Genomic DNA, 11,750 nt, shown 5'->3' on the forward strand with positions numbered 1-11,750 from the left:
CCACATTTACAGTAGTATTAATACTTTTAAGCCCAAGCTGTTCACATTTTTACCAAATTCCCAAACACAAAGTATACATAACAATAACAGGCCATCATTACAAAAATACCTTTGCCCTTTTTAACTTTACCAAAATATTTTATCTATATATATTCAGTATTATCCTGGTAACATGACTTGGATGAACAACTTTACATAACCGTACTTCACAAAGCTTTGGCAAAACAAATACAAGACAGAGGGTATGTCAAGGAGCAGGGACCATAAATAAAGTATTGAGAGTAAGGACGCCACGTTGTTTACCTCTTTTTCACGGGAGCTAGCAAGACTTCATTGCAGGAAAACTCAGTTTCTTAGCTAAGCAAACTACTGTTTTACACATCAAACGTTGTCAGAACAACATAATGAAGGTTTTAAAAGTCCTTATAAATGCATTGTGACAAGATATGACACACTACTAACCTGTTTTGTGCAGGAAAAGCAGAGACAGAAAGAGTGAAAACAACAATTTCCCCTCGGGGATTAATAAAGTATATCTTCTTCTTCTTCTTCTTCTTTTTTAGAGTAATGTAAAATGAGTAGTTCTTAGGGGCCGAGACAGCGACCGCTGGAGGTCCCTATTGTATTTGCTATGTTTCTTCTTCTTACCTATTATTATTTTTAGCGACTTTGACTGCGTTTTTGCCCCCCTGAACATATACGAAAACTAAATTTTATTTGGCAAAGTGGTCAGGCCTGGTGAAAAATGTCATATTCTATGCGTCGCTTTTGGGTCGGCCACTAGGTGGTGCTACTATCATGAAAAGTGCGTTTAGGCTAATAATTCCCGCATCGTTTGTCGCACATTCAAAAACCTTGTATCCACGCGTTCAGTGAATGGTTCTGCATCTCCCCATATAGGCCCCGCCCACTTCCGCCTATAATTTTTTTCTGCTAGAGCGCAAAATGTCCATAAACTACTTTTTCGTGTTCCTCCTATGCGCTTTGTCCGATTCGCACAAAATTTTTCACATAGCATCTGGGGACCGTCCTGGCAAAAAACTAATTTGAAGAATTTTGATATTTCAAAAAATAAGCACGCTATAAAATTAGCACTAATTGTAGATTTTTCATCTAAACAGGAGGTTGTCAAACTGTGATGCCATTTCCGGCATTTAAGGGCTTCTGTTTTAACTAACTCCTCCTACAGATTTTTTCGGATTGACTTCAAATTCGATCAATGCAATCTAGACACATTGGTGATCAAAACTTAATCAAATATTTACTGTGCGTCAAATGGCGTGTCCATGGTGTTTTGCAGCAAAGAGTCTCACTATGAACGCAGAAATCTTTTGCACAGTGTCTGAAACGCATGACGACGTAGAGCGGTCTCCCTCGGCTTCCGGCGATGAAGACTTGGGCGTGGGGCGACGTAGGGTGGCGCGGCTGCGGCAGGCAACCATCATGCAGGCCCCGACGTGGGGAGATGGTGAGGTCCCGCCCAACGCTGCTTGCAGCTTTAATTTATAATAGTTACCTACTGTAGCTCTAAATGTGTTTCTGGAGACATTATAGACATAATACACATTAAAATTAATTGTTTGAATGTATGCATTATTTGAGAAGTGAAAGAGAAGAAACTCTTAATATTTGTAAAACTGAGGAGGACTGGCCATCTGGTCTCTACAGAAATCTACACCTATAATTAACTTGTATGGCCTCGTGTCAGGTATATGAACAACTTTTTGATTTTCGCAGTCATGACCCTCCATTGAGGAATAGCTGCTTTATACAACAGCTAATGGGGATCCAAATAAACAAGCATGTAGTTATGTATTAATTTTTATGCACTATGTGCTAGGGCAGTAATACATTATAACAATAAAAAATTTTACACAGTGATAGATCATTAATAGAGCTGATAAGCAAATCACAGTTTTATTGAATATACACTTCTGTAGATATAGACAAGGGGCCAAAACTAAACTTCAGTATAGTCAGTATAAGTATCATTTGTGGCAAAATGAAATTAGCAGTTTGATAAGACAAAACACTATATATTTCTTCCTCCCAGCTTCAGGGTTTCAGGTTGGCTAGATGCTCTACTTCCCTCCAGTGTCTAAAGCTTGCATTACAGTGTGAAAACCACAATGTGAATGGATGCTTTTGGGTGTACAGTGTTCACTGTAAATCGCGCTGCCATAAAGACAATATACATAGTGTAGAATAGAATATGTGATTATTAATATTGTGTGGTAATAAAGAAGGTATTAAAGAATAATCACAATCTGCTAATATTACAATATTAAACCCTAAGCACAACTAATTTAAACCAGTTCATGTAAAAAATAAATAAAAAATGCTGCGTATTCTGCATGTCACCATTGTTTTTTTCTGTTTTTTTTGTTTTATTGAAGACAATTGCTACAAAACTGGGTTTGTTGTGTTTTCTTTTCTTTCTTTACTTTTCATTTTCTCGTTTTTTACAAAATAAACCAATGACAGTATTACAAATAAAAATTGAAACATCATTCACAGGTATACCATCAAATATACATTTATACAGAAAACATAAAATAGAAAAACAAAAGTCCATGTGAGATCACAGTGATAAGGGCTGAGAAGAGAGGCGTGTTTGGCTGTGGGTGACCCCTAAAGAATCTAACATTAATCCTGTGACCCATGTGCTTTGGACCAAAAAGGTTCCAGGAAATAGCAATGTTTTCAGGGCCACCCCGGGTCAGGCAAAATGGAAGATTGTGTGGTAAAGGGAACAAGTACTGCATAAAGCTGAAATATTCTATTCTGGGAGCTAGTTTTTTAACTGATATTTTCCAGGGATTTTCATTATTGGAAAAGGCTAAAGACTAAAAAATAACCTTGAGACTTTAAAACAACTGTTCTACAGTGTATAGCCTATGGGATTGTGGAAGCCATCAATTTAAATAGAATTTTATTGAAGTATGAAGTAAGTCTTTTTTGATTCAACCACATAGTTGGAAATTTTCTAAATGACCCTTCCTAAGTCTCGCCCCTTTTTGCTCAGTGTCCTAATAACAGTTGAGCAACTGAGCAGTGGAGATGAGGACAGCGGACACACACAGGTGATAAAAAGTAAAAGCAGGTCAATTTTGGTTAATTAAAGAAATACTGTGAAAAATAAGCCGGTATTGGCGCTAATGCTCCATCTGGTTGTAAATCAGCGTAGATCATTTTTGGTAAATCCACAACGGCCGTGCTCGGTTTGAGACAAGACTACACTGCTGAAATTACCACACTAGTGTACTACATAGAAGTGTACTAATGATGGATGCTGATTATCTACCACTTATGCTCCTGGAGCTTCTCAACTCCAAAAATGTTTGAGCACTTTTCTCAAATCGCCATCAATTTTCATAAAACTACAGATAGTCGAAATTTACAGTTGATGTTTTGCTTCAAATATTCTCAGAAGTGAATTCATTGGTGAAATAACACATGGAAATTATAAAAAAACTGGCTAAAACCATCCGCTATGGACCTGTTAGAAGAGACACAATGCATTATCTGGCAGTTTAGTTCAGGCATTTCTCGTATTCCTAAAATTCACATATACACTTCGTGAATATACAATTTGACGTCATACTTGGCATAATTAGTATGCTAGTATGTGATTCACAGACGTTGTCTTTTCCCATAGACAAGCGTAGCACATAGTATATCCAAGTACAGGAAAAGGGGAAAGTTGACCGAGTTTATGACCGAGGATTGCTCAACTGTTATTAGAGCACAGAACAAAAAGGGGTGGGACTTAGGAAGGGTCACTTATACAGATCTGTGTTTTTAAGAAATAGTTATAGCATATTTCCTTTCTTTCAGAGAGTGAGATGAAAAAATGGATAGCGGTCAATCAAATAAATCCAACACCTGTTTGTTGAATCCAGACACATACAGAAATATTGCATTTTCAGGGGAAGTTATTTTCTGGAACTATTTGTTAATGAACAACAGCCAGACGCAGTAACTGTGCAGCTTCCAGCAGTCCTATTGTCACAGTAGGGTTGTCAGGTTCAGTACTAGAGCCCAGATACTGGCTTTTTGTTGTACCATTGTGCCTGTACCTCCTTATGTTTCAGTTTGCATAAGCAAATGAGATAAAATGTGGCGGTCTGTTGAAATTTGACAGACAACAGAGTCAGGCTAGCTGTTTCTTTTTGCTTCCAGTCTTTATGCTAAGCTAAGCTAACCACATTCTGACTACAGCTCAGACAGAAATGAGACTGAAAGCCATCTGAACATTTCACTCCAAGAGAGGAAGCAAATAAGGAAATTTGTCTTATGTTCCTAACTTGTCTATAGAAAAAGGAAACTTACTGCCAGAACCAGGCAGATTTCAGCTCTATGCAAGTACTGAGGAGCTGCCACAGTGCAGTTCAAACATGGGCCAGCATGTGGACAGAGCATGGCACACAAACACTGAAACAATGACAACAAAACTGAATGTCTCTTTAAACTGTACATAGAGAGGTCATATTCAAGTGAGGTCATTTCTATTTCATTAATTTCATTTAATTTGTTAATGACCCCACACACATAGTTGGGACAGCCAGTGAAGCTGTAGGTCAGCTCTAAACTCACATGGTAATTTCATTATAAAACAAACAAAAATAATATCAGGTGGAAGGAAGGAATGAGTGAATGTGTCTTGCAGTATCATCTCTCACTGCTACATGGTTGACACAGATTCAGTAGGCGAAGGGTGTTCCTAATATTTTTTTGTTATGTTATCCATGATGTAAGAGCACAAAACTAAGCCCATTAAATAGTTATTAAAGCTGCAGTAGGTAATTTTATAAAACTTTCACTGTATCCTCTGGCTGGTTGTTTTCACAGAGTATCTGTCTGATGTACTACTGTCAGGATGCAGTGAAAATTTCACCAAATATAACAAGAAGGTATTTTTCCAAAAGAAACCTATACTGCAGCCTTAACATTTAACACAATTTTTTTTTTTTACTTTTTAACATTTAAAACCAGTAGATAAGTTTAAACATTTTTATTTTAACTAATGGTTTTCATTATGCCAGATTTTAGTGGGTGTTGTAGCACACCTACTTCGAGACCCATGGTTTGAACAGTAGCAGCTATTTTTATTTATTTTATTTATTACACAGTGAATGTGCTGCCTGGGCCCAATGTGTCAAAATATTGAAATGTGCATACCATGCATATGTACAGTACAGTACAGTGTCTGTGCATTTGTAAAACATATAGAACCATTGTTACAATAATGCCACACATACTGTAGTATGACAAAATAGTGCAGACTGGTATTGAAAAATACGACTGAAGAACATTTATTAAAAATGAAAGGAAAAAGGAGAATGTGTTGGAAGAGCTTCAAAATAAAAGATGCAAAAGCGCCTTTTTTCTTATTTTTTAAAGACTGTAGTTGTTAAAAATTGCCAAACAAGTTGTTTGCCTCCACAAAGTCTGACACAGCCACACTGTGCAGTATGCTTCTGACATGAGCTTATCTTGTATGGTCCACTAAACATAAAGAATATGTCCAAACATAAACATGCACTAGTAAATATTGTACTAGTAAAACAGCTCTGTGCATTTCTTTAAACTCCAGCTCATGACCTCACTGTGCACCTGTGTGCAACAATCAGATGAGGGAGGTAAAAGTGCAGGGCCAGATTATCCCACTGCTTTGCCCAGTTGGTGATCCGGCCCTATGAAAGTGTGAGAAACACATGAAATGAGTTTGGTTTTTGTTGTGATACCTCAAGCAGATCATACAGAAGACCTAACCCACAAAGGATGGAGGGAAGAGATGTATTCCCTCCAGATTATAAAAAAGCATTGTAATTTGAAAACATCAACTGTCAGGGGAGAGTTGAAAGATTTGCGGGTGTTATTGGAAGCTATCACAAAATCAGGAGTGCTGTACCTAATTCTGACCATTTACAAACAACTTCAATGGGTTTTGAGGTAAGGACTCATGTACAGTACATTAACAGTGAGTGGGTAGACCTGTGCTTTGTGCTACTACAGCAGAAGGAAGAGGATTAACATGTCAAATGTAAAAAAATATCACTCAGACATCACATGACCCAAGGTGAGAATTCACTTTTCTGTACTGTGAAGTATAAATTATTGTTTATAAAAAGCAACTCTTTTATCAAAATTCACATTTTTGAAAAAAAAAACAACAAAATAGAGTTCTGAGAGTGCACTTTTTCTGTGATGTCTAAAAATCATGTTCTCTTCCCCACCCACAGTGGTTTCTGAAACTGCCTGTTGGTACAGTGTCTCACTCAGCTGGATCATTTTAAACCATAAAAGGATTATGCACATGGATAAACAAAGGACGCATATTGCATGGTGTCAATATGGAGCACAGGACTTACATACGTGCTACAGACAACCTGAGAGGATAGACACTAATTTTGACAGAGACCATGGCGCCTTCTTTCCTGCACAGAATCACCAGAACAACAACAGCACTAGCTGTTTGTTCGAATGTATTATACAGTCTATGTTTACAGCTTTAATGGCTGTGTGAATTACTCTTGTCTGTCAGAAACAAAGGCAGAAGCAGCATAACACTGTTATTGTGCCACAAACCATAACCCTAACCAAAACCATACAACAATCTTAACCCTAACCAAGCAGTTCTAGCTGGCCAAACCTCATTAAACCTTAACCATAGTGGTTGTCATATGAATTTTGGAACAGTGATTTGTAATGGTTTTGGAAGCTAATGCCAATCGGGGACATCAGATCATCTGGCAGGCATATCGGTCATTTTGGAAGGCAATGACAAATTATGTATTTTGTTGTTTATGATTTGTTAATGTTCTTGTGACAACTGAAAAGTAAATATTGAGGCTATTCCTTTGTAGAACAGCTTCTTCACACATAATCCTAGGGGCCACCCCTGACCCCTTGGGCTCCTGGGCCTGTGCCTGGCAAGCCTGTTCCTGTTAATCCATGCCTTAATAGGTATACAACAGAAGTTGTTCTCTTTTAAAATAAATGAAAAGGAATTAAATTTGGCAGAAATTATTTAATCTGAACATAGCCAGTCTGAGTGTAATAGAGTGATTCAGCCTCCAGATGTGTCTTTTTGTCTGACACTTAACAAACACATAAGATCAGAAACATAAGCATTAGGTGAGATAGGACTCTTGTAATTATGAGAAATTCTATCTATGGTGAATGCAAAGCACTTCTGTACAACCTGCCACAGGTAGAATTAAGCTGGGAGTGAACTTTGGAATTTGGGGCACTATTGGTTATTGGTTGATTTTTTAAAAATCAGATGGTGTATAAACTAATAAAGATGATTGAATCACTCAAAGATTGCACATTTGCGGTGGAGTGGTAACTACACTGTAATGAGTCTGTGTGTGAAGTGCTGCACTTTTTTGCTCTGTGCTCCAATAACAGTTGAGCAAGCCTCAGAACCTCTGTCAACTTTCTCCTTTCTTGTACTTAAATATACATTTTGAAGATGGTTAAAGATAAAAGTAATATAGTCCTAATACTGGCAAAACACTAGCTAATTAGCTTGGTAATCTACATCAATCATTATATATAAATGTATACATATATCTTGCTAGTAAAACACTAGCTAGCTAGGTAATCTACATCAATCATTATATATAAATGTCTACATATATGCCAGTAAAACACTAGCTAACTAGCTAGGTAATCTACATCAATCATTATATATAAATGTCTACATATATCATGTCAGTAAAACACTAGCTAACTAGCTAACTAACATTTTTGTCGAAATTAGCCACATAGATAGCTAGTATTTTGCTAACATTAGCTTTCATATGTAACTAGATAGCAAATGATTGATGTAGAATATCTAGCTAGCATTTTTAGAGAGTGCACCAATATCACTTTTATCTTTTCAACATAGATTAGCTAAAGGAAGGAGGTTCTGACCAAGGCTTGCTCAAGTGTAATTGGACCACTGGGCGAAAAGGGGCGGGTAAATTAAGGTCCATTAAACTCCATGTCTTTTATTGGGTTGTATGCCAAAACAGGGCAAAGTATATTGATATGTACAAGATGACAACTGTGTTTTTGCTATGTAACACTGATTTCTCTTGAACAACTGAAAACACACACGACACATAGTACTGTTACCTCCAAAAACACATGTTCAGCAGTGAGAACATTTTTACTGCAACAAACTGTTTTCTTACCCAAACCCTGACACAGACTTTACAGTAACTTTACACAGCTTCACAGTAAATGGGACAGTTACAAGTGTACTTTTTTATTTATTTAAATTATTTCTCTTGGTACGAAGACGTGTGTAAAAAATATCAACCAATTGGCTTTTAAAAATATCAATAATAGTGGCATTTTATGGCATTTTCAGATGACCAGCTCACACAGGACTCATTAGGGGGCCAAAGTCTGTAGGTTGACAGGATACATGGTGCTTTCTTTTGTCTCAGATGTCCATTCACCTGTCAAAACAAAGTCTTCAGTTTCTGACAGCACAGACACTGAAATATGTGGTGACCTTTTGAAGAGCCCCCTTTAAAGGCGAAATTTCTTCATTCCTGTTTGGGAGCCAGTAAACCGAATGAGCAAAACCAACACAACAACAGCTGACCAACAGTAATGCAATGTTAACAAGAGTCAAACTGCTGGAGAACCAATGTGCAGCATTAGCTTGTATTTCTTTAGTAGGTGCTTTCAAAGAGGGAGCTCTTACTGCTGCTGCCTCCCACAGCAGCCCTGTCACTAGCAACACAGCTAGCAACCACTAGGACAGAACAAACGGCTGCACCTATGTTTGCACATGGCTATTTGCTGTTGCCACTTTTCTGTGCCTTTGTGTTGTTGGATATTGTTTGGCCACTGCAATTAATCCTTAAGCATTATATTTTCTTTATTATATTTTGTATTTTTATATGTTTTATGTCTGTTATTGAATTATTTGTGTGTATTTGTGTCTCACTGGCTTCAAATAGTCTCTTGAGGGACCAATAACATATTTTGAAATTGGACCCTAAGTAAGGACTGCTCACAGCCTCAGTCTGCTTCAAGTTAAGTGCATCTGAAAGTCTCCAGAGTTGTGTCCAATTTTTGTTCTGAAACAGACAATCCCACAAGCACACTCACTTTATGCAGTGATTAGCCAGATATGTGGAAGTGTGAAATAGTATTAACTCTGGATTTTTGTTTAGTTAAAACTAGGGATGCACCGATACCGCTACTGGTATCGGGTAATCGGGCCGATACTAGTCTAATATACTCGTACTCGTACTCATTAAAGTTAATCGATACCATGAACCGATACCAATTTATTACATGCAATTGCTTTGAATGAAGACCGCAATCAGAGGGTGGCTTGTCATTTTTGTTGTATTTTTTAGATTGACGGCTAGGGGAGATGTCGAGCTAATCAGGAACAGTGTGGTTAGGCAAGTGAGACTGGCGGCTTCAAAAAATTAAATAAAATCTGGCAGGAGCATTAGGCGAACAGCATGTCAGCAGTGTGGACTCACTTCAAAATATGCGACGATGACAGAAGCAAGGCAGAGTGCAAACTGTGTACTGGTAAGGTGTCCAGGGGAGGGAAGGAGAGTACGTCGTTCAATACGAGCAATTTGATAAAACATCTGAGGACACCGAGTTTACTAAGGCTAATGCAAAACCACAACAGCCAACTTTAACTCAGGTTTTGGAAAAGCGAGAAAAAATGTCAAGAGAAAATCCACGGGCAGTTAAAATAACGAGCCTCTGCACATTTTATTGCTCTGGACTGACCAGCCCTGTCAGTTGTGGAAAAGTAGGATTCGCCGCGTCTTCTCAGCACACTCGAGCCGCGATATGAGATTCCCAGCGCCTACATCACGGACATTATGGTGCCAAAACTTTTGACGAGTAAAAAAACACGTGTGCAACATGGTGAGAAAACAAGGTTTCAGCCTTAAGTTTTCACTATGGAACATTTGGACAAGCAGTGTGTGCCCGATGTCACTGCTCAGTTTAACGGCGCAGTGGATTGATGAGGAGTTCGTTCGTCATCAAGTCACACTACATGCAAAGTCGTTCCGGGGCTCGCACACCAGCCAAACCATTGCAGGTGCTTTCGATAGCATGCTCCAGACCTGGGACGTACCGAAGACGTCCGTCCACATAGTGCTCCGAGACAATGCAAGAAATATGATAAAGGCCATGAGTGATGCTGAGCTGCCCAGCCTACCTTGTACTGCTCACACTCTCCAGCTGGTGGTTCACAAGGGCCTTCTGTCACAGAGGAGTGTTGCTGATGCGGTGGCAGTCGGCCGCAAAATAGTTGGGCATTTTAAACATTCTGCTCTGGCCAACTCCTGCCTCGAGGACATTCAATTAGAGATCAACCAGCCTGTGAAGCGGCTCCAGCAAGACATACAGACCCGCTGGAATAGCACCTTTTATATGAGTCATTGATTGAGCAGAAACGGTCTCTGGTAATATTCGTGTCTGAATATGGACTCCCTGATACTCGGCTCACAAGTGGACACTGCTGGAGAAGGTGCTATCTGTTCTGGGTCCGTAGAGGAATTAACTCGAAAAGTTAGCTCTTCAGATGCCATGGCCGCAGACGTCATTCCAGCAGTCACTGTGCTGCACAGATTTCTAACAAGGGAGACTGATGAGGACCATGGGATCAAAGGAATGAAGGAATCCTTGGCTGCAGCTGTCAGGAAGCGATTCACTGATGTGGAGGAAAACCCACTCTACAGCATCGCCACGCTACTCGATCCCAGGTGAGTGTGTGCCTGTGTGTGTAACTGTGACTGTGTGTGACTGTAACTGTGTGACTGTGTGTGACTGTAACTGTGACTGTACTGTGTGACTGTGTGTGACTGTAACTGTGTGACTGTGTGTGACTGTACTATGTGACTGTGTGTGACTGTAACTGTGACTGTACTGTGTGACTGTAACTGTGTGACTGTACTGTGTGACTGTACTGTGTGATTGTGACTGTGTGTGACTGTGTTAAAATGGCAAGAATGCCTATTGTCGGCTAAATTTTTTCTTTCTCTGTTTTAGGTATAAAAATCATTTTTTCTACAGCACCACAACTGCTGCAAATGCCAAAGAGATGCTAAAACTTGAGCTGCTAAGGTTGCCTGGAGAAGCGGACAAGCATGACCTGAATGAACCACCTTCAAGAAAACCATGCAGTGACCAGCTCACTAGTAGTCTAGACAGCATATTTGATGAAATTTCATCAGCATCAGCATCAGTGGGCAGAGCTGCAGTAGGTTCTAGTGTACAGTTAGAGACATATCTTGGAGAGGCCACAATTTCACGAGAAGACAATCCACTACAATACTGGATAGTTAATAAAGTGCGGTTCACAACCTTTCAGCACCTTGCACTAGTGTTGACAGTGAAAGGCTGTTCAGCTCAGTGTCACACATTGTGAAGCTGAAATGCAGAAACAGGCTCACCAGCTGATATGCATGAGATGATTCTTTTCATCAAGAACCTGCCTCTCACTTTCCCAAAAAAAGCTTACTTCAGAGACCACCATTGCATGCTGACTGAAGTTTGATATTTTGTCTGATTCAAATGTGGACACTCTGCAATAGGTTCATTAATGTTTCGTCAATCTGAAAGCTGGAGACAGTGCCAAATAGTTAATTGATATTTTGTTTGATTAAAATGTGGAAACTGCAATAATTTCACAGAAAATGTTTATTTTTCACAGTTTTATAGTCATTTTTATTAATATTTTATTTTTTATCTAATTCATC

The sequence above is a fragment of the Morone saxatilis genome, unplaced genomic scaffold (assembly GCF_004916995.1).
Source record: "Morone saxatilis isolate NCDOM2014 unplaced genomic scaffold, NCSU_SB_2.0 Contig15, whole genome shotgun sequence".
Taxonomy (NCBI): domain Eukaryota; kingdom Metazoa; phylum Chordata; class Actinopteri; family Moronidae; genus Morone; species Morone saxatilis.